The 24231-nt window shown below is 41.8% G+C and overlaps 1 protein-coding gene across 49 annotated transcripts in view; it reads right to left on the reverse strand.

The window, feature by feature from the left end:
• Positions 1 to 24231, reverse strand: part of LOC126212861 (zinc finger protein 83-like) — a 1762073-nt gene that overhangs the window by 177906 nt on the left and 1559936 nt on the right. The window lies entirely within an intron of this gene.

The raw sequence follows: 24231 nt of genomic DNA on the forward strand, positions 1-24231 counted from the left end.
TACGTGGTGAAAACAAATCAACTGATAAAATAGTAAGACTGTAATTAAGCATAAAGCCATGTAACACTGCACATGCCACTATCAACATTAAGGAACTGTAGCAGAGAAACATTTTTTCTCCTACCATGAATATTTACACTGAATTCACAGTGACATTCTGCTACTACATTTACAACGAACAATCCTCACAGGGGGATAAAATACGTCAATATTCAGTTTGAACACAGAACTGTTAAACACGCATTTGGTACAATGACTTACAATGTGATACTGGCCAAACAAATAAAAGCAACTGCTGGAAAAGTGGGGAGAATGGTCAAATGCATCTATTTGGGTACCAGGATGGCCCCTTCGTACGCCAACCTATTCATGGGTCACTTAGAGGAAGCCTTCTTGGTTACCTAGGCCTGCCAACCCACAGTTTGGTACAGATTTATTGATGACATCTTCATGATCTGGACTCACAGTGAAGAAGAACTCCAGAATTTCCTCTCCAACCTCAACTCCTTTGGTTCCATCAGATTCACCTGGTCCTACTCCAAATCCCATGCCACTTTCCTTGATGTTGACCTCCACCTGTCCAATGGCCAGCTTCACACGTCCGTCCACATCAAACCCACCAACAAGCAACAGTACCTCCATTACGACAGCTGCCACCCATTCCACATCAAACGGTCCCTTCCCTACAGCCTAGGTCTTCGTGGCAAACGAATCTGCTCCAGTCCGGAATCCCTGAAGCATTACACCAACAACCTGACAACAGCTTTCGCATCCCGCAACTACCCTCTCGACCTGGTACAGAAGCAAATAACCAGAGCCACTTCCTCATCCTCTCAAACCCAGAACCTCCCACAGAAGAACCACAAAAGTGCCCCACTTGTGACAGGATACTTTCCGGGACTGGATCAGACTCTGAATGTGGCTCTCCAGCAGGGATACGACTTCCTCAAATCCTGCCCTGAAATGAGATCCATCCTTCATGAAATCCTCCCCACTCCACCAAGAGTGTCTTTCCGCCATCCACCTAACCTTCGTAACCTCTTAGTTCATCCCTATGAAATCCCCAAACCACCTTCCCTACCCTCTGGCTCCTACCCTGGTAACCGCCCCCGGTGTAAAACCTGTCCCATGCACCCTCCCACCACCACCTACTCCAGTCCTGTAACCCGGAAGGTGTACACGATCAAAGGCAGAGCCACGTGTGAAAGCACCCACATGATCTACCAACTGACCTGCCTACACTGTGACGCATTCTATGTGGGAATGACCAGCAACAAACTGTCCATTCGCATGAATGGACACAGGCAGACAGTGTTTGTTGGTAATGAGGATCACCCTGTGGCTAAACATGCCTTGGTGCATGGCCAAGTCATCTTGGCACAGTGTTACACCGTCCGGGTTATCTGGATACTTCCCACTAACACCAACCTATCCGAACTCCGGAGATGGGAACTTGCTCTTAAATATATCCTCTCTTCCCGTTATCCACCAGGCCTCAATCTCCGCTAATTTCAAGTTGCCACCACTCATACCTCACCTGTCATTCAACAACATCTTTGCCTCTGCACTTCTGCCTCGACAAACATCTCTGCCCAAACTCTTTGTCTTTAAATATGTCTGATTGTGTTTGTATATGTGTGGATGGATATTTGTGTGTGTGCGAGTGTATACCCGTCCTTTTTTCCCCCCTAAGGTGAGTCTTTCCGCTCCCGGGATTGGAATGACTCCTTACCCTCTCCATTAAAACCCACATCCTTTCGTCTTTCCCTCTCCTTCCCTCTTTCCTGATGAGGCAACAGTTTGTTGCGAAAGCTTGAATTTTGTGTGTATGTTTGTGTTTGTTTGTGTGTCTATCGACGTGCCAGCGCTTTTATTTATGACATAAAATACACAGACTATGTAGGAAGTTCTATGTATTTTTGCTATCTAAGTGGCTTTCAATTAACATGATATACTAAATATGGTTTTTGAAGGGTCCAAGGAGGTTCAGTCCATCCACTCAATATGTGAGAGAAGCTTCCATGTGACATATCCATTGTTAAGCAGTGTTCAAATCTTCAAAACTAGTATTCATCAAATACAACTTTAATATTATAAGACTATTACTGTAATTGAAGTTTATCTCCCTTATCAAATTATAACACAGTCTTTAGAGGTATTTACTAGAAAATCTGAACCTGCCAATCTCAACCACCTCAACTGACATCACAATTAAAATAGTAAACATACACCACTTGCAAATATTGAAAAGGGGAAAATAAATGTGATAACAAGAATTATAATTATTGTCAGGGCAGAGGACTTGGTTTTGCCCACTCAAAACCCAACTGTCACCTTACAAAATAATATGCAGCATGGGCTATGGTGAAGGTCATCATCGCAACTTCCACTCAAAACATAATATACAAACAGAGTTACATTATCAGTATTCTACTGTATCTCTCTGTATGGCATTACAGAAGGATTCAATTCAACCTTTTTGCTCTGAACCATGAGATGGAAGCGGCTACATCCAGCATATACAAAATGGTTACAATGATGTCACTAAATACACACGCAAACAAACATGAAGAAAAATAAGTATGATACAATGTTTCACTCCAAAAATAATAAAGTGAAACTAACAGGACAACCACAGAAAATTGGGGTTTTAGGGTGGGGATTAGTCAAATACGCAACAATAACTACACTATGCCGAAACAAATAATATCCAAAAAAGTTTACATTACAATATCCCATTACACCAACAAAACCTCAGTAATTGGACATTTCCCTTAACCTATATAGCTCAACCGCAGCTGCTGATGGAAAAAAAAGCCACCTACAAATACGGAAGGTGGAACCAAAACCCCAACAACTCAAAAACCCAAATACTCCATATTCACTACATCAATTAGAACACAATCAACCTACTATAGATACAGAACAGACAAAATATCACAATCATTATAGAATGAAACAATAACGAAAATTACTTACCAACAAGACCTTCAAGCAATACCACCTAGGTTCGCCATCATGTGCCCCCCCCCCCCCCCCCCCCCACACACACACACACACAAAGAGAGAAAACCTTAGCTCACCATCTTCAGCCTATACATCCTCCCCTCAAAAAATCTTCTGTCAGCAATAGTAATCCAAATGAGATTGCAGGTTGTAAGAGTGCCTCTTCCCCTCCTTATAACTGATTTAATTGCTCCCAAAGCCCCTCTATCATGTTAGTACAAGCCTCACTGTCACAACCCTTTAACTCAGTACTGTGGTTAACTACTCAATGATTATAGCCCCTCTTCCCCAAACCCCTATACAACGAAAATACATCAGAAACAATAGTGCTACCCCCTCAATATATTGTTCAATCAGACCCTTTAGTTACCTCTTACTGCAGCTCAGTAAAACCCTAAAAACACAATCAGCGTACCCATCCCCTGAAGTAACAACCACCCTCCCCCCCAAACACCCACAAACCAACCACAGAACTACCCCTCCCATACTTCCTCTTACCATACTGTGATTTATCAATTTCATCAACAACCACACCTGGCCCAACCAACTTCCTGCTACATTTCACGTACTTCGAACAAACCTCTCGACAAACAGATATCCAATCCAAAACAGTTCTCTCTCTCTCTCACAGCAGTCTCATATGCAGAAATATTTATAAAGGACTCACAACAAAAATAATAAGATAACAAGACAATCTCCCACAGGGCTAATCTAGATTTCTCAAAGCAGGTACCACATCTCATAGATCACCAGGTATGTTCGCACTGACATCACATATACATGTCCCTGGCCTGAGCCACCGAAACTCTTGTCAACCTCATATTGTCACCACAAATGTGACACCTAACACATTCAGCAGTAAGACCGCCCATGTGCAGAAACTGTTTGTGTCACAGACACCATATCACCACCCTCGCAGAATGTAACGATGTATTTCACTGTCATATCCACACCCAACAAAAAAAAATCAATGAAAATCATAGACCCCTGTATGCACAACCAACACCAATCTAATCAGACATAACAAAAATGCCAAACATACAAGCAAAAAACCTTAATAACTCACTGTAAACAGTTCCACAACCCACACTGCCCCACCAACTACTTGAACTGAAGACCACATTAGCACAATACAAGCCAAAACTCAAATGAACTCGGTACACACATAAAACTCAGCATGTCCACTTCCACCCTCACAGGACACCATCCAGAAACAACTCAACATCACAAAACCATCATTATGTCATGAGTCAAAGCAACAAGTGGAATCGGTTGCTTCTGTTGACCCCTATGCACGTATGACACCATATGCCACATCATTCCACCAAGGGTTACAGCCAAAGCCTGGTATCGATTGGTTCAACCCACAATATCATTGAAATTGTAATCTATCGCAGTGCAAGCAGAGTGCTATCAACTATTTATTGAGGTGCAGTAATGAATTTTATCTGAAATGAAATTTACTGACATACTGTTTACATATTCAAAGAGAACTGCTAATGTATATATTAGAATACAGAAGCTTAATTATCACACCAGTGATCACAGTAAACATCTCTTCAACCTTACTTACAAAACAAATATTTTGTGGGCCAGCAAACATCGAATGTTAATAAAAAAAATTACTGTAAGTCTACCTAACTTTCTAGCTGCAAATTAAAGTTGATATTTAAAAGAAGCAGATCAGAATAAGCTCCATGTTTATGCTTATGTATTATAAATGTCAATGAGTAGTGATTTAAGAAGTTCGCTAGTTTCTGCTAAATATTTAATCCAAACTATTCCCTCTGTCTGATGTTCAACACACACGTTTTATTCACAGTGTTGTGGATCATTACGTTTAACAAAAAGATCTGGATTCTGTATTACATTGCATTCTCCTTACTTCCAACCATATCACTGATTTATGTTTATTCATTCAGAACACTACATACAGAAATTATTAAAACAATGGTAAGATATACAAGAAAACTACTTACAGTGGAGTCTGGCACAATCGGTATCTCATCTGTTGGCTCTGTTTTTATACAAATAATGTTTCTGTAAACCATTGCTGCAGTGTGAAGGCCCTGAAAAACAAGGAATCAGATAAAAACAGTCATATTCAAAATTCATTATCACAATAAGAGAACTCATGAACAGCATCAACATATGAGCCAGTGCACACAAAACAAATTTAACACTGCCTAAAGAACACAAATTGTAATGACAACAGATCGACAGCTCTCTGCTTAAGAAGAGTCGAAACAAATTACCTCAAAATGTCAGATCAAAATCACATGCAATGGAAAAAAATGATTATTGATGTTTCTTTGAAACAGGAGCCAATCGTACACTATAATAATGTAGGCATTATGAGACATAAATATTTAGCTTTCCAAATGAATTCTAATTTCAGCAATATGGCCATGCAAAGCGACTCATACAAGCAAAGTGATTTTTCCTAATACAACAATTTACTACAGACAACCTCGATTTAACATATGATGAGAAAATTTGAAATGAAGCTTGCAGCCTTCTGTGAGCTCAATGCTTTTAAATATATTATGGACGTTTGGTAATGAATGCTGTCATCCAACACATTGATAATACGATTCTTACTGATATAACCAAGAACAAAAGAGAATTTTTATTTCTTAATAGCATATAAGACACTGAAAGGCTTAATCTCTGAACACAGATGTCATTCTATACACTGTTTACTCACTTATTAAGTTGCAGGCATAAAATGAAATTCTGCCCCATCTGAATTCAGCAGCCTTCAGACGGTAATTTTATCAGGCAATTTAATATGCATTTCATCCCCATCATTGCTGTATACACAAATGTAGAACTACTGCCACGGCGGAATCTTTAATAATTCCCGTACTTAAGTTCATACTAGAGAAGTGCTCAAAACTTTTTGAACAGCCACAGTAAACAACAGACATGGCCCAATACCTTCTACAGCATTTTCTTTCATTCCAATACAAACATTATCTGATAAGATGTATAAATTACTGGTATTTGAATCTGAAATACTAAGATTAGTACCCAATTTCACACGCAATAATCCGGAGCAGCTACACAGCTAACACACTTCTTGTCTCTTCACAACTAGGTACATCATCAGCGGCGGTAAGCAAGTTAACGTAAACATACTAGTATAGTGATTGTACGAATTTCATTACACGTCTTCTCTCGCCCATCACAAAGTATTTAACGACGATTTTCATTTTCACTTGAGGTCGCTAAGGTAAAGAAACTGCCTTTTACAAACTACGGGAAAACATATGCATAGATTTCATGTCATGTGGACAAATTACCGGGCACTTTACAAGACGATATGGGCCTGCGTGCATGTAATATTTTTCATAACTTGCAACTTCATAGAAGTTAACAGCGACGTTTTATCGAGATAACATAACCTAAAACAACTGCACAAGCTGTCCCTCTCGACACTCCGTCACCACATTTTCCAAACGTTACCCAACTACAGTTATTCAGATGTCGATAAAATCGCAGTGAAGTTTGTCGGCTAAATCATATTAAACTGTTACAATATTGATATAAATAGATACGAGTGTTTCATAAAAATATACTCACAAGTTGCTTCATGGGTCCTAACCAGTTATAATAGAAAGGAAATTGTAGTTGGGTTTATATTCGAAAATAAATTTTAGTCTTTTGTTCTTTCATGTATATAATCCTCCTCACTTTTTTATTGCTCGGAGGACGCAGTTTTTATTTATTCTACTGGCTATAAGATCGCGACCACTTTCCTAGAATCAAGAATCGCTGCTTAATGATGAGTACCTAACTGTAAAGATGTTTTCATCTTGGGGTTGTAGTTCGTATTTCTCCATTTTAGATGCAAGTTCGACAAGCAGTGACTCTGTGGATATTGCAAAGCATATTTTACATTCTCTCTAGAGGCATGAAAAAGCGGAATCACAAAAAATGACGAACTAGGGGAAGGTATCAGCTATACTACATAAGTCAGACAGCCACATAAACGTCAGTATTTAATACTAAAAAAATAAATGAACCCCCTGATGATCGTAGAACTTCACTCGAAAACGTCTAAGAGTTAAACAAAGAAGAATTTGTGTTTGCTCATGACAGAACTGTCTGTTATACAACCAAAGGTATTCATCGTCAATGGATGGTATTACAAGATAGGTTCACCTCTTCCGCAGCTCGTTTTCTTTGAACGCAATAAATATTTCCTTGTTGGTAGATCCGTATTCCCCAGGAGTCTTCAGTGTAGTAATTTTAACAAATGTTGACGTAAGGTCTCCCAGATTTTAAACAAAATCAGCAGATTGCATATGTGAATGAATAAAAACAACGAATTATTCTGAAATAACAGTAAACTCCTAATCTGATACAGTTACATTTGCTCGCGACTCGTTAAGCAGTTTCGAATGTCATGTTATGATGCCATAGTAACTTTTGGTGAAAGTCTTGTTGTTATTATTATTATTATTATTATTATTATTACTGGCGTTGTTTTTGTTGTTTAATGAGCCCACTGGAAGGGTATTTTTTGCCGTATTTAATCTTCTGTGTCGATAACTATAGGCGAATTGGAAATACGGAAGCGTGCGATCCTGCCCGTCTGCTTTGACCCATGACGTCACAAATATGGCGGAAACGACCATAAACCACGATTCCAATATGGCACATATAAAGTCGTTACTTACACATTATGAGGACGAAAATACATCGCAAAACACACACACACACGTTCCACAAAAAGCCTAATGACACTAACGGGACACGCGCGGGAAATAGGGGGTTTTTGGGGGGGGACAAACTAAATCGGGATGTGGGCTGCTGTCAAGGAGACGACCGATGTGTGGCGTTCCTCCCTGCGGGCTTCTCGCAGGGACTCGGTGGTCCTGTGTCGGCTGCGCATCGGCCATACATACCTGACGCACGGCCATCTGTTGCGTCAGGAGGATCCCCCTCTGTGTCGGTGTGGGTCCCGGCTGACGGTCGGCCACATTTTGCTGGAGTGTCCTCGACTGCGCACACTCCGTCAATCTTTTAATCTCCCGGGCACTTTGGCTTTGGTTTTATCTGACGATGACTCCATGGCTGACAATGTTTTACATTTTATCCGTGGTAGTCCTTTTTATGGTTCGATTTAGGGAGGTCCTGCACCTTCCCATTCTGTGTCTTTTGTCCTCGCGTCTCTTTACATTTGTTGCTGTTTTGGTGTATAGTCTGCTGGTTGACTCTTTCCCTTTTTTTGTCTCGCGGTCAGTCAACCAGTTTCCAGCCATCTTCTTTTCTTCTGTATGTTAGTGTCTGGTGTTTGTCTGTCCTCTTCTTGTCTGTAGTGTTCGTTGTTGCATTTGTGTTCTTGTAGTGCCTGGGGGGAGTCTCCTTCCCTCTAGGGTTTTACCTGCTTCGTGACCCAGTCTCGCCTGTTTTTGGAATGGGGGACTGATGACCTTAGCTGTTTAGTCCCCCTTAAACATCCCAACAACCAACCAAACTAAATATAAACAAATTTAGACACCCACCCCCATACAAAACCACGCAAAACGACGAATAAAACCGACGTCACAAAACTCCCCAAACACCACTAAACACAGTATCATCTGGAATCGAACACTTCCCATGACCTATATAGCTCAACAGCAGCTCCCGATCTCATAAATTGGGATCGAGCACTTCCCTTGACCTATACAACTCAACAACAGTTCCCGATCCCATAAATTGGCATTGAACACCTCCCTTGACCTTTATAGCTCAAAAACATCTCCCGATACCAATACCAATAGCCACACATTGGGATCGAACACTTCCCTTGACCTGTTATCCTTACATCTCCACATACAGCCGTCCCTGGTCCGAGGTGCCTCATTTCTTCACGACATACTGAACACTTCACGACTTCATCCAAAAATCCGAATAGTTGAAGAAATTTTTTTTAGAGACAACGCACTGTCCCCCATCATAGCCAACAACCGAAAACTGTTGATCCTGTCAGTCATATCCATACTTACCAAAGACATAAAAAAAGCAATTTACCAAAATTCACACACGCCGCCACACTCGCAAACTAAACCAAAAACATCACCTAACACACCACCAGAGAGCACCACCGATCGCATCAAAACGACACCTACAAACAAGCCACTCTCACAAACTAAATTCCGTGCCGTCGTGACGTCACACACCACAACAGCCTTACGTCACGGGTCAAAGCCGACGGGTGGGATCGGACGCTTCGGTCGACCCGGCGAATTGATAGTAGTTTGGTGCAGTGTGTGAATATAGTATGGAATTATTTTAGGTTATGGTTAATGCAAAAAAGCCATCAGACTTATTTTCTAGCAGCATGTAAGTTTTCCGATTCCGAAAGAGGGATGATAATTTACCCAGTAATATTGTGGTATGTATTATATATGTGTGCTGTACATTTATGGAAAACCCAAGGTCCTGTATGTATAGCGCCTAGCCGAGACGCTGTTCTCGATACATACAATAACATTTGTGCGTGTATACTCTGTAACTTCACAAAACTAACTGTGATGTATTGCGTGTAATTTCTGCTGTAGTTTATGCCGCGATCTCCAATGAATGTGAAAGTGATTGTTATAATACTTCGTTACGGATTAGATGCACATCGACAGTATTTTTGTGTTCATATTGTCTTGCATACCCTCATGTGTGGCAATAATATTTGTGAAGAGATGACTAGTGACAATATCAATCTGATTGCAGCTTCTCTAGATTATAACGTTAGCTATTGTGTAATAATGAATATTTTGGATTGAAGTCCTTATAGTCATATTTCGAGTATTAGTTATATGGAAATGCAAAGAAAGAATAAGCTGTAGCAGGTATTAATTGATGCCAATCAGAACCCTTTGGGCATTCATTTAATTACTCCGTTCTGTGCTATAGGTCTGCAAAGAATGTGTTAACAGTGCGAGTTGCAGGGCAGTTTAGTACAAGCGTAATGCGATAGTTCTTTTGTACAAATGTGTAAATGCAAATGGTTCAGGAAGAGCCAAGAGGTAAATATATTTTTCACTGAGAAAGAGCATTGCATGACATCAGAACTTTCACCATGACCATACAGCAGTAAGCTGTTTCAGTAATCAGTTTAGTAAGAGAAAATTAACCAGATAAAATATTTTTGCTAATTAATAATAGGTTGTTTTACATTGCTGTATGTGTGCTTGAATCTAGTGAATGGTTAGAGATTCGAATATGACAGTGATTTTTCGAAATTGGGTAGGGCTATAAAACATTGAATGTGTACAAGGAAAGTACCAGAAAATGGCTGTGTTAAGAAAGAATAGAAAATTGTCTGCTAAAAATGAACTTCACAGGCTGCTAATATTCATTTTCTGTGGGTCAACTAAATTAAATAGTATAACATAGTTAACAAACTTCATAATGACATATGAGCCTAGAGATAATGTATTTCAAGTGCTGCATAAATGATGTAGTACAAATCACGTAATGTTCTTATTTACATTAATAAGAACAGGATTTTAAACCTCTTGGATAATAGTATAAATTAAGATGTTCCCAAAATAGATAAAGCAGTGAGCCTGCAGGAGGTTCAAGCTCAATTTCAACCTTTTTTTTTCTTTATCTGTAAAATTGTTTGACAGTAGGCAACTGGTTTTATTCAGCAAAGTCACTATACATTTATTGTTGTTTTTCTTTCCTTATTTCTTATGTTGTTATTATTTTTTTTTTTCACTTATCATAATACTTAAATGTTTGAAAAATAGAAAACTGTCTCTGTTGCAAGTGTTTTATTAGTAATTACTTCTTTCTTGCAGTTACTGCAAGAGACCACATTAGTCATATTTAAAAGCCTTTGATATGACAGCTTTTAAATTCTTATTTTTATTAATGACGTTTCTCTTTGTGCAAAGGCTACCAGCAAATTTACTCTCTTTGCGGATGATACACCTCTTTTAGTTGAAAAAATACCAGATGATGACATTGCAACATGTGCCAACTTTGTGTTCCATGATCTTCATCAGTGGTCCAGCTGGAAATAAAAGTACATTCATTTCGATAGGTCTCAAAGTTCAGGAGGGTGTAATGAGCATAATACACAGAAAGTTTATTCTTCAAAAATTTTAAGCATCCTCATCCCTAATAAGCCAAATTGTTCTTGCCACGTTCTAGGCTTCAGATAAAGACTTATTTGAGCAACTTATGCTCCACATATTATAGCAGCAAATGCTATTTTCATTCATTGTTGTCCAATAGCATAATATTTGGGGTGACCAACCAGTGGAAAATAAAGTATTTGTCATTCAGAAAAGAGCAAGCCAAATTAAAAGGTCAGTTAACAGAAGTCATTCATGGAGAAATATTGTAAACTGCATAAAAGATTAACAATGACCTCACAATACATCCTATCCTTTATGCGCCTTTTAATTAAGAACCTCCCCATGTGCAAAGCCAATAGCGTGTTTCATGACTATGACACAAGGTTAAAACATGACTTGAGGTTGATAGAAACAACTTGTCTAGTACAAAAGGGAGTCATTACTCAGTTATTAATGGTGTTTAATGCTCTCCCATCAGGCAAGGGGGAAAAAAATACCAGTATAATACCACAGTTTAAAAGTGGAAAACTCCCATTACCCTCTTTATGAATTCTTTAATATAAACATTTCTACATTGTAATATATCTAAAAACAAAGGTGATGTGACTTACCAAAAGAAAGCGCTGACAGGTCGATAGACACATAAACAAACACAAACATACACACAAAATTCTAGCTTTCCCTCTCCTTCCCTCTTTCCTGACGAAGCAGCCGTTGGTTGCGAAAGCTAGAATTTTGTGTGTATGTTTGTGTTTGTTTGTGTGTCTATCGACCTGCCAGTGCTTTCTTTTGGTAAGTCACATCGCCTTTGTTTTTAGATATATTTTTCCCACGTGGAATGTTTCCCTCTATTATACTTCTACATTGTAATTTAGATAAGACACACATTGTTCTTCTAATATTTACTATTACCAATTTGTAGTGGAATACAATTACTTACAATAGCACAGAAATTTTCACTCAGGCTGCTGATGAACTTCAGTTCTATCAAATTTCTATTGTTGAATAATTTTAGTGCGTTATTTGATTGTTGTATACCTCTGTTCACTATTGGAAATGTCTAAGCTGGTAATTATTTGCATATTTTGTTCCTGTATGCATATTACATTTTGCATCAATTAGCCTCTATAAATACTGTCCTCATATACAGGGTGATTCAAAAAGAATACCACAACTTTAAAAATGTGTATTTAATGAAAGAAACGTAATATAACCTTCTGTTATACATCATTACAAAGAGTATTTAAAAAGGTTTTTTTTTCACTCAAAAACAAGTTCAGAGATGTTCAATATGGCCCCCTCCAGACACTCGAGCAATATCAACCCGATACTCCAACTTGTTCCACACTCTCTGTAGCATATCAGGCGTAACAGTTTGGATAGCTGCTGTTATTTCTCGTTTCAAATCATCAATGGTGGCTGGGAGAGGTGGCCGAAACACCATATCCTTAACATACCCCCATAAGAAAAAATCGCAGGGGGTAAGATGCTGGATGCGTGCTACATTTTCATCACTCATTCTCGGCCGTCCAGAACTTTTCCCTTTGCACAAACACCCATTCTCTGTAAACTGTTTATACCAACGTTTAAACCGAGCGAGGTGGCGCAGTGGTTAGACACTGGACTCGCATTCGGGAGGACGACAGTTCAATCCCGCGTCCGGCCATCCTGATTTAGGTTTTCCGTGATTTCCCTAAATCACTCCAGGCACATGCCGGGATGGTTCCTCTGAAAGGGCACGGCCGACTTCCTTCCCCATCCTTCCCTAATCCGATGAGACCGATGACCACGCTGTCTGGTCTCCTTCCCCAAACAACCAACCAACCAACCAACGTTTAATACACCACCTATCAGGAGGTTTAACACCATACATCGTTCGAAATGCACACTGAACAACTGTCGTCAATTCACTTCTGCCGTACTCAATAACACAAAAAGCTTTCTGTTGAGCGGTCGCCATCTTAGCATCAACTGACGCTGACGCCTAGTCAACAGCGCCTCAAGCAAACAAATGTACAACTAAATGAAACTTTATAGCTCCCTTAATTCGCCGACAGATAGTGCTTAGCTCTGCCTTTTGTCGTTGCAGAGTTTTAAATTCCTAAAGTTGTGGTATTCTTTTTGAATCACCCTGTATAATTATGACTTGTTCCAAATCCATGCAGTTCTCTTGTATACTGGATCAACGGAGCACAAATTGATAAATAAAATATGTCTAATGTGGTCTCAATGGTTTAAGGTAATCTGAAGGTACGCTAAGAATGGAAAATGTGTCAATATTAATACAACACTTGCAACAGAGACTATTTTCTATTTTTGGGACATTGAACCACTGTTGTTGCTTCAAGCCAAAATTGAGAGGAATAATGTATACATATCACTTGAGTTACACTTTATGTGGATAAGCAAAGTGTGTCTTCCATAGTGTTCAATGTACGATACTCTTCCTTGTGATGTACAGAAACTATGATGTTTAAACTGCATAAAAGATAAACAATAACCTCACAATAATTCTTGTTTTCTGTCATTTGAACTATGTTTTTTGTATCTCTTCAGAAACAGAGAGCTGTAAATTAGTGCCTGTCAATGGATGCTCTGTGTTCCCCAGCCACTGTGAAATTTATTTCTTGTGTAGTGGTCAGAAAAATGCCACCTTTAACGTGTGTCACAGTGACAATAGAAATGTAACGTTTGGTTATTCCTTGCCTGTGGACTTTAGACGATAATTTTCAACTAAGAGTATAGGGTGCATCATACAATTTTATATATACAGTAAATGTATAGCAAAGAAAGCAGGATGACATTGTATGGGCACATATGAGGTTATTACATATTTTCTGTTAGAATGTAACAGTTAATATTTAATTTGATATTTAATGTCACTCATACCATATACACATTTCCCTGGAAGATAAACTTTTAAATTATTGTAAAATACATTTAATTTCTTTAATTCCTTAATTGATTTTTGAAACTTCTTAAAGAACTGTGGCGTAGAGCGCCATAAATTTCAAAATCTGTTCTGTGCACAAGTGTGCTATCTTTGAGGAGAGGGCTTTGGGGCAGGATGTTGGACGCTAAAGGCAGTTAGCCTCCGGACTTGTATCTGTGTAGAAGCTAAGTGAGAATAAATCTGTATATGAGAGAATTCTAGTTGTTTACCTACAACTACACCATATTCCCTCATTGGTGAACCCGTTTTTGTGTAATACGCGTCCGAGTTACCGCCTGAAGGTTATTTACGCGCCTACCGCTTTGGGTTTCTCCGCGATCGCAAGGGCCTTTGTTCAGCTCCAGACAATGGCCTTTCAGCATTCACCGCCGCCCGGATTCCAGCAACATCTCTCCAGCACTCCTGCCGTCGTAGTGGACATGCCGCAAGAATCTTCGGAATCCTTCAGCCAGAACATGCAGTGGAATTCATCGAGTGCCGCCAGTTTCTTCCAACTGCCAACAGTCGTGGACTCTGGCTTTGTTAGCCTGGACCTTCCCACGTGTTCTCCACAGAGTGTTGGTCGGAACATTCCTACTCCTGTGTCAAACACACAATTCAATACAGTTCGTGGCGTCGAGTGAGGTTTTGCTACTTTGGAAAATCCAGTAGTAAGTTCAAACTCGAATCAGCTCCCGCCACGTGTGTATCCTTCTGCGCCGGCTAGTCAACAGGTGTTCAATGCTCGCCAAACAGCAAATATCACACCAAGTGAGCATCCTAGTGGACGTGTGTGGGATCCTTGTGTTGCTTCTAATAAGGTCAACAATTCTGTGCTGGACAGTAATTACTCCGACATCTACAACCAGCCCCACCACTCACGGTCGAGTGAATACTGTGTGCATAATGGACATTCACCGGCGTACTTAAGCACTTGTGGCTTCTCTCCGAGCTACCACGTCAATGAGAATGCACATTTTGACTACGACCCTCACACCGTTCGAGCGTCCGTCGCTTCTCAACCGCCCCCCCCCCCCCCCCCGGCGTCAAATGAATTTCGCGATTCCCGCATTATGGGACGCCAATAATTCGGACTCGCAATCTTCTGCATGTTCTACTTCGGTCTGAAGTAATAGGCGCACCTCCGCAGTGACTACAGTGCCGAATATGCCGAAATTACCAGACTTCAAACCCGCTCACCCGGAGTTCTGGTTTAACCTGGTTGAGCAAACATTCAATATCTGTGCTTTGGACGACGATGCATGCTTCGCCTGCCTCACGAACCATCTTCACGACCGCGTCGATTTAATTTACGATCTGGTCAAAGCACCCCCCTAGCTGTGGCGAAACAGACGATACTGGAGCGCGTCTCTAAAACCAGGAGAGAAAATGTGCGACAGCTCATCTACGAAGAGCGTCTCGGCGACATGTCTCCGTCCCAGCTGTGGTGGTGCATCTGTCTTCTCGTTGATGAGCAAGTTATGCCTGATGACACGCTCGCAGAAATCTGGACTGAAAAGCTGCCTTTGCCTGTCCAGACTGCAATCTCTGCATATGAAGATAGGCCAGTAAAGGAACGTTTACGCGCCGCCGACAGAGCATACTCCGCCAAGCAACATGAGCTCCGTGCACTGCATTATGGACGTGACCGCACTAAGACGCTTTCTGACGCCACGACCTTGTCTGGTGCTGCTAATAACAAGTTTGTTTAACTAGCCGCCCTGCCTGCACCTTCAACTCCCCGCAACGACAGTGCATCGGCCTCTGTGGAAGACTCTGGGGCACATACTCCGTCACCTAGCAACTACCCACAGGAGCACAGGCCCGCCCAACTTTACTGTTTCTTCCACGCGAGATTCGGGTAGCAAGCTCGCAAATGCCAGTCACCGTGTTCTTACCCAAACTCCAACCGCAGGTAGGCTACGGTGCCACCTCCTGCGATGTAAACAACGGGCACCATCCCATGTTGCACTCCGTTTCAGACAATAACAGTAAGTGTGGTCGAGTCTATATTCGCAATTTACGATCAGGTGTATGTTTTCTGGTAGACACTGGCGTAGACGTCTCTTTGCTGCCGGTTCGCCTAGCAACCAATAAAGTGCAGCCACACAAAACAGTACTTCGTGCAGTGAACTTGTCTACCCTACAGTGTTCGGGTTCCACTTTGTATACAGTGAAACTTTCGCCTGAGTGCAAGCTGGAGTGGACGTTTCTAGTGTCAACAATTGAAGAACCTATTCTCGGAATTGATTTCCTCAATCACTATCAGTTGTCACTAGATTTTGTGCAAAATACTGTGTTAAACCCCCCCCCCCTCTTAACAAACATATTCCTTTCGCTTCGCCGAGTGACAGTTCGGCTAACACCAAACATGTGTGCTGTGCTAAGAAGTGTGTAAACCTATCCTTGGAGCTACAATCTTGGACAAACAAGTGGCTAGTGGAGTGCGCCAAGTCTTCGAAGTTGCGGATGGAATGTAAGGAAGTGCTGCTGCATCTCCGCGACATACACCACGAGTTGACCTCCACACAACAACGCCTCGCGGCACTACAAGCAGACGATTCGTCGGCTACAGACAAGGTCAGCCCATGCCAATCTGGTGTTCCCGTGCCCACGCACGTTAACGACAATGTTGTGAACTCTGTAAACTGTGTCAGCACCCCCTTTTGTAATGATAGGGTATGCCCGAGTGCTCATGCTCCTTGCGTTCCGAATGGACAATTAACTTGCCAAGCTCCTGGCAATGAACTACGGCCATCTGCTGTCCGACCACGCCCACTCGTGCCTACAGTGCTCGTTGCGGCACAGCCCGCTACCAAGAACCAGTGTACCAACCTCGCCCATGTTAACATGTGTGCTGCGTTTATTCAGCCTACGAGCGGGTGGCACACCTGTACTTCCGTGCCCTCAGCGCCACAGCTAGGCCTGTCCGCCACTGCCTGCTCCGCTTCACGGACATCTGACTGTCGTGCCGCGCCACGTATTGCAGTAGTCAGTAATGGCACAGTTCATCGGTTACGTCTAACCGATGGGCCGCCCATATCGCAACGCCCACGCTGTCTCAAGCCGGAATTTATGAAAATTGCAAAAGAACAATTGGACGAACTGTTACAAAAGGGAATAATAATAATTGAACCTTCTTCTGGTTGCTGGGCTAGTCCTATCCTGTTTGACCAAAAGAAAGACGGTCTTGGCGTATGGTCGGAGACTATAGGCGTTTAAATGCCCGCACCATCATTGATAAATATCCGGTTCCACACATAGCAGACTTCAATCATGCGCTTGCAGGTGCAAAGTACTTCTCTGTTTTGGACTGTAAGCATGCATTTCATCAGATTCCTATGGCTCCGGAGGACATTGAAAAGACTGCCATAACCACTCCCTTTGGGCTGTTCCAATACTAATTCATGCCGTTTGGGTTGGAAAACGCCCCCCAAACGTGGCAGAGTTTCATCAATCAAACTTTATCCCATCTAGACTTTTGTTTCGTATACATGGACGACATATTGGTTTTTGCTTCTACTTTATAACAGAGTGAGGAGCGTGTTCAAGTCGTGAAAGATATTTTAGCAGCCGCTGGTATTGAACTGAACAATAAAATGACTCAATTGCACCAGTCATCCGTCACATTCCTAAGTTATGTTGTGTCATCGGACGGTCTGACACCACCACAGGACAAGATCAAGCCTGTTCTCGAGATGCTACGCCCTCAGACCTATAGGGAATTACGCAGGTTCATCGGAACAGTTAAATATTACCGGAAACATTTGCCAGCCACTTCTGCAGTGCAGGCTCCTCTCACTGATGCTCTCGCTGGCCCACAAACTTCTAGCACCCGCCTGGTACCATGGACACCAGACATGGACAAGGCATTTAATAAACTCAAACAGCTGTTGGCCTCCGCTGTCACTATTGCTCACCCACGGGCGGACGCCACAATGTTTATCACTACTGACGCTAGTGACAATGCTATTGGCGCAGTACTGAGTCAGACATACAACGATGTTACGACCCCCCTGCAGTTTTTCTCAAAAAAGCTAAACAACGCGCAGAAGAAATACTCAGCATTCGACAGAGAATTACTTGCAGTTTATGAGGCCATAAGACACTTCAGAACTGATGTTGAGGGACGAGATTTCTATGTGCTCACTGATCACAAGCCGTTGGTTCCTGCCATAAAAAGTCCTGTGGCTGATCCGCCCCCACGCGCTTTCGTCACATCGATTACATCTTGCAATTTTCAAATGACATTCGCTACATCCGAGGAGCAGACAATGTGGTTGCTGATTTTCTCTCAAGTGTTGGTGCTGACACAACCTTAATTGACTTAACGGACCTACCTCGGTTGCAATCGTCAGACCCCGATACCATGCAGTTAATTTCAGACCACAGCTCCTCTCTCCAACCGGTACGCTCTACTTTCCCTGTCATATCTGACTTAGTGTGGTGTGATGAATCGACTGGTACGTTGCGGCCATTCATTCCTAAGCCCCGTCAACGCCAGGTCTTTGACAAACTACACACATTAGCACACCCCGGTGTCAAAGCTTCCACCCGTCTGGTAACTGAACGGTTTGTCTGGAGAGACATGCGCCGTGACTGTCAGTCTTGGGCAAGGTCAGGCATGGTGTGTCAACAGAACAAAGTTTCCAGGCACACTTCTCCACCCCTTGGCTGTTTTGCCCAACCGCCAGGCCGGTTTCACCATGTTCATGTCGACCTCGTAGGCCCTTTGCCCCCCTCCGAGGATTTCCGTTACTTGTTTACAGCTATTGACAGGATGACTCGGTGGGCTGAGGCTGTGCCTATTCCGAACATTACCTCCGAGACAGTAAGTCGAGCATTCTTAGATTTGTGGATCTCTAGATTTGGCTCACCTGTTTACCTCACCACTGACCAGGGGTGGATATTCGAGTCTTCAGTTTTCTCTGACTTATGTAAAATGTGTGGTATTGTCAAAATTCATTCTTCTGCATACCACCCCCAAAGCAATGGGCTTGTCAAGCGATGGCATCACACCTTAAAGTCTGCCCTGCGTTGCCATGACTCACTATGGACAGAGGCACTGCCCTTCATGCTCCTTGGCCTTCGTGCGACTTTCAAGGAAGACCTCAAGGGATCCGTAGCCGAGTTTGTGTATGGCCAACCTCTGGTTTTGGCTGGAGAATTAGTCACTCCATCCCCACTTCCATGGCCCTCTGAACTCCCTTCACTTCTCGAGTGGGTGCGCTTGCACTGCAGCAAAATTCAGCCGCTACCTCCGGCTGCTCATACACCTCCGTGCATGTACGTACCGCGCACTCTAGACTCTTGTGAGTATGTGTTTCTCAGAGACAACTCAGTCAAAGCCCCGCTTCAGTCGCCCTACACGGGTCCTTACAAGGTCGTCAAACGCTCTGAGAATAACATGGATCTCCTCATAAAAGGCTCTGTAACCACGGTCTCACTCAACCGAGTGAAACCAGCTTTCATTGAGCCTCAGGTGAACCTCCCTGATTCTGCCCCTATTTCTCCCACTCCTGCTTCAAGCGGCCATCCATCTTTCCACACCATGCATTTGGGTATTGATTCTCCACAGCGTGCTTCTCTGCCGAGCACTGCTCCTTCTCCACGTTCATCTAATTCGAGTGGCCAATCTTTTCGGGGCTTAACTCCTCACAGCCCTCGCAGTTGAACTGCCAACCACTCGGATTCTACCATTGTGTTACCATCTTCGTGTGACAGCTCTTTGTCACGCCATTCAATCCACGCTGGCTCCTCGTTGCCTTCGGTCACTCTCCCTCGTCTGTCAGCTGATCACCCGAGGTTGTCTCCTGCGCAGTCCAGTGCACCTGCCACCCCCTCTTAGCAGATGTTTCCCCCTGCCATGGCTTTCCCACACCTCCCTGCCTCCCTACCATTGCTCGTACAGGTGCCATCCAAGAATTCACAACACATGTGCACCCTGATGACATACATAAATTATCTGTTGTCGTAGATGACGATACGGTGTGTGTGGTACTCGCGTGTGACAATACTGAGGGAGGAAGTGCAGAATCTCGTGTGGTGCGCTGCTTTAAATTGAGCAGAGGTGCTGCGTGTGGCAATTTGCGTGCCTTTGTTAGGCCTTCTGGCAAGGTGATTCTCCGTCTGCCGGCTAGCGAAGTGATACAGCTCCACTCCAGGACGGGACGTCGTCTTCAGCCGCCGGCGTCGCTTGCTGACTTCACCATCGACGTACCGGGTTTCACCCCCCGGTCTCCTACCAGTCGACTGCTTTCGCCTGACGCAGAAGAACTTCTCACCCCCCCCTCCCCCCATTCACAGGGACGTACTCCATACTGGGCGGGTGGGGAGGGGGGGGGGGTATGTGGCGTAGAGCGCCATAAATATCGATATTTGTTCTGTGCGCAAGTGTGCTATCTTTGAGGAGAGGGCTTTGTGGCAGGATGTTGGACGCTAAAGGCAGTTAGCCTCCAGACTTGTATCTGTGTAGAAGCTAAGTGAGAATAAATCTGTATATGAGAGAATTCTAGTTGTTTACCTACAACTATACCATATTCCCTCAGAACCGTCTGTCTGTTATTATTAGTTTGAGATTCCACTGTCTTGTGTAATTATTTTCCTTCCCTCTAGCTAGAATGTAATGTACCTCCATGTTTGGTAGGTGTTTAACATTTACTCTCATTGCCATCATATTGTGATATATATACAGTGAGTGCACGTTCATAAGTTTTTGGTGTACAAAAGCTTGTCTACAAATTTGTCTGGGTGGTTTTTTGGCTATTCATCTCAGTGCTCTTTTCTGAATTTTAAATATTGTTGTTAAGCAGCTATCTTGTGCTCTTCCCCATTCACAAATTGAGTAGGATTAATATGGAAACAAGTTATACTGTTCATTGTTCTGAGAACTTTATCATCCACAACTTTTTCCGTTTCCCGTATGAAGAAAATCTTTGTTTATCATTTTGCACAGTACATCTATGTGCTCTCCCCATGTTAAATGCTCACCTAGAATAGTTCCTAAAAATTTTTGTCACTTGCCTTTTAATTGCCTCACTGTTTAATATTTACATTATACACACATTGCTTTAAGAATGAAATTTTCACTGTGCAGCAATGTGTGCACTGATATGAGACTTCATGGCAGATTACAGCTGTGTGCCGGACCGAGATTTGAACTCAGGAGTTTGAGTCTCGGTCCAGTACACAGTTTTAATTTGCCAGGAAGTTTCACAATGTTTTAGATTGACTTATAAGAATATTGTTTTGTACTAGATATTTATTTGCGGTTTGAGTATGTATGAGTGCTTCCATTTTAAGCTCCCTTTGTCTCATCTGCACATATAATGGTAGTATCATCAGCATACATTGTAAGTAACTGTTTTATACATTCTGGGATGTCAGTTATGTTGAGCAGGATTTCCCAAATTGTGTTCCATGGGACGTTAATAACTGCTCAATGAAAAGTTAGGAGTGTCATGGTCTCTCTCTCTCTCTCTCTCTCTCTCTCTCTCTCTCTCTCTCTCTCCCTCCCTCTCCCTCCCTCCCCCTCACCCCTTTCCTCTTCCCACTCCCACCTTTTCCACATCCCCCCTCCCTCTCTTCCCTCTATTGACATTTTGTGATACTAATCACTTTTTAAAAATTTTATTATGATTTCTGTGTTATGATTTAAAATTGAAGTTATCACTGACAAAAATAAATCTCTCTAATTTTTTGAAATATTATTGACCATTATTGACCTTCAAAATAAATAAGGTGTTCCATCAATGCACCAGGATTTTCAATATGTTCCATCAGAGGAAAATTTTGAGAACCTGTGACATTGAGAATAGACAGTATTGACCCAAGCACTGAACCTTGTGCCATATGAGGTCTCATAATTTGTAATTCAGATCCGTAATTAATTATATTCTCTCCACTTATATGTCTCATTTCTGTTTACTGTTTTCTATTCATAATATGCAATTTGACTATCTCATATCATTTCCCTTGAATCCCACACTGATAGAGTTTCTCCATTATCCTAGAATTATTTATGTAGTCAAATAATTTATATAGGTCCACAATGATCCCACAGATCCCCTGTTGCCTGTCAAGTGAACTCAGAATATGGTCTTCTAAATCTGTTGATTCTGTTATTGTTGATTTCCCTTCTATGAAACCATATTGTGATGAGTACATTACTTGAAATTTTATTCTTTATTATCATTTCACACATTTTAGCAAAATTGGGGATCAGTGATATTGGCCTGTAGTCTCAAAATTAACTTCTTTATATTTTCTTAAATACTGGCTGTACTCTACTTGTTTTTAGTGATTCTGCTAATATACCTTCCTATAACACAGCAATCAGCATGTGTATTAAGGGTTGTAGTATACTTCCCCTGATTTCTTCATGGTATGGTTTATATGTGGGATTTTTAGTATTGTATGTTCTTCATCTGTTTTGTTTTCAGTTCTACTGCTACAGTTGTATATGTCATCAGTGTCTTATATTTCTCTAGGATGTACATCATTTATGGTATCTTTCAGTGAACAAATGCGCTCTGTAAATAATGTAGTAAGTCTTTAGTGTAATTACCTGCTTTAACTACAGCTGCCTTAATGAATAATGACTTTCCTTTTCTGATGAAACTGCTGTTTGTGATAATGTAGGACTGGAGGGCTTGATTATTAAGTATTGAGGCTAGAATGTAATTGGTCTTTCTAATTTCTTTAAATGGGTTTCAACAGTTAAAAATCAGGCTCTCTGAGATGTTCAACACCCGTCGCCCACTGTATGGCAGGAAGTGAATGCTGTCTCAATCCTGATGGAGCTTGGGATCTTGGCTGACCCACAACCCCACCCTCCTCCCAGGGAAGCTTCCTGCAAGATCAGATGGTGAGCCTTGAACACACACCAAATGTGCAAACCACTGCAGCAGTATCCGTGAAACTAGGAACAGAATCACTACCTTCATTCTGGAAGTAGCATAGCAGTGAGCTAAACAACTTAAGTTTCCAATGAATAGTTAAGTTTATTTATCAACCTTTTAAGCTATAATGGGGATAGCCCATGACCAAAGCTGAACTACTTAGCCCCATGATAAGTATAAATATCACAGAACAAGAGAGGGCAGTAGACCATTCAATACTAGGGTAATGTTTTAACCATCAAACACATAAATGGCAAGCAAAATGGAATCAGGCTTTAGCAACAAGGTTCTTACAACTTAAACTTAACAGTGGCCAAATGCACGATTACTAAATGAAACTAACAGGTCGCCATCTTTAGCAATGAGGCTTTTACAACTTATTATTCTAAAAGAACTTTATAATGGTGAAGGACATGATTACTCGATTTGAACAGCATAGGCTAACACAACTTAACAACAAGGCTTTTTAAAATTTACTACACTAAATTAATACTGGCCAAGCTCAATGGCCACTACATTCAAAAAGTCACGCAGACACACTATACATTCTCAGAGCCACAACTGCATTGCAATTGTTTAACCTTAATGGGGCATAGCTATGTAAGTGAAGCCGAACCGGCTGTAGCCGTGTGGACACTAAGTTGCTGTGCAAAATGATGTTAAATAAGCCCATGTAATCATACCCAGCTTATCAGTTGTGGTCAGCACTCTTTCTTAAAATTTACTAACTCAGGTGATGCAGCACTTCACTGCTTCCATCGTTTTACTACAGTGGACATACTTTTGTAGTTCTCCTTAGCAACAAGGCTATGAAGCACAGCTGTTGTCAGGTGCAGTCCTTACAGTAACTCACAATCGCTGCACCACTAAACAAGACAAGGAAATCTACATGTCACACACAGTTGAACAATAATGTTAGCAATCTGCAGTCATTAACTGCGCTTTAATATGATAAAAAACACCACCAAGAAGCTGAGGAATCAACTTAGCTGTCTTAGATCTCGTAGTCAACCAGCGCGGTCTGTTGGCATTGTCTTCTTAAAGTATAAAGTAGGTTTCACTGTTTAATCGAACTCTGCCAGCAGCATTCAAGAAAGACAATGGGAACAATTGCCTGAGCTTAACCACAAATCTTGGCTACAAATTACTCTCTCCACTATCCTGACTGTATTGAGAGATACTTCTTGGGGAGCTGACTGGACTGTCCTCCTCCGCCTCTATCGATCTCTTGTCTGCTCCAAGTTGGATTATGGATGCATTATCTACTCCTCTGCGTGGCCATCTATCTTACACCACCTAAATACAATACATCATT

Source organism: Schistocerca nitens, chromosome 11 (genome assembly GCF_023898315.1).
Source record: "Schistocerca nitens isolate TAMUIC-IGC-003100 chromosome 11, iqSchNite1.1, whole genome shotgun sequence".
Classification (NCBI taxonomy): domain Eukaryota; kingdom Metazoa; phylum Arthropoda; class Insecta; order Orthoptera; family Acrididae; genus Schistocerca; species Schistocerca nitens.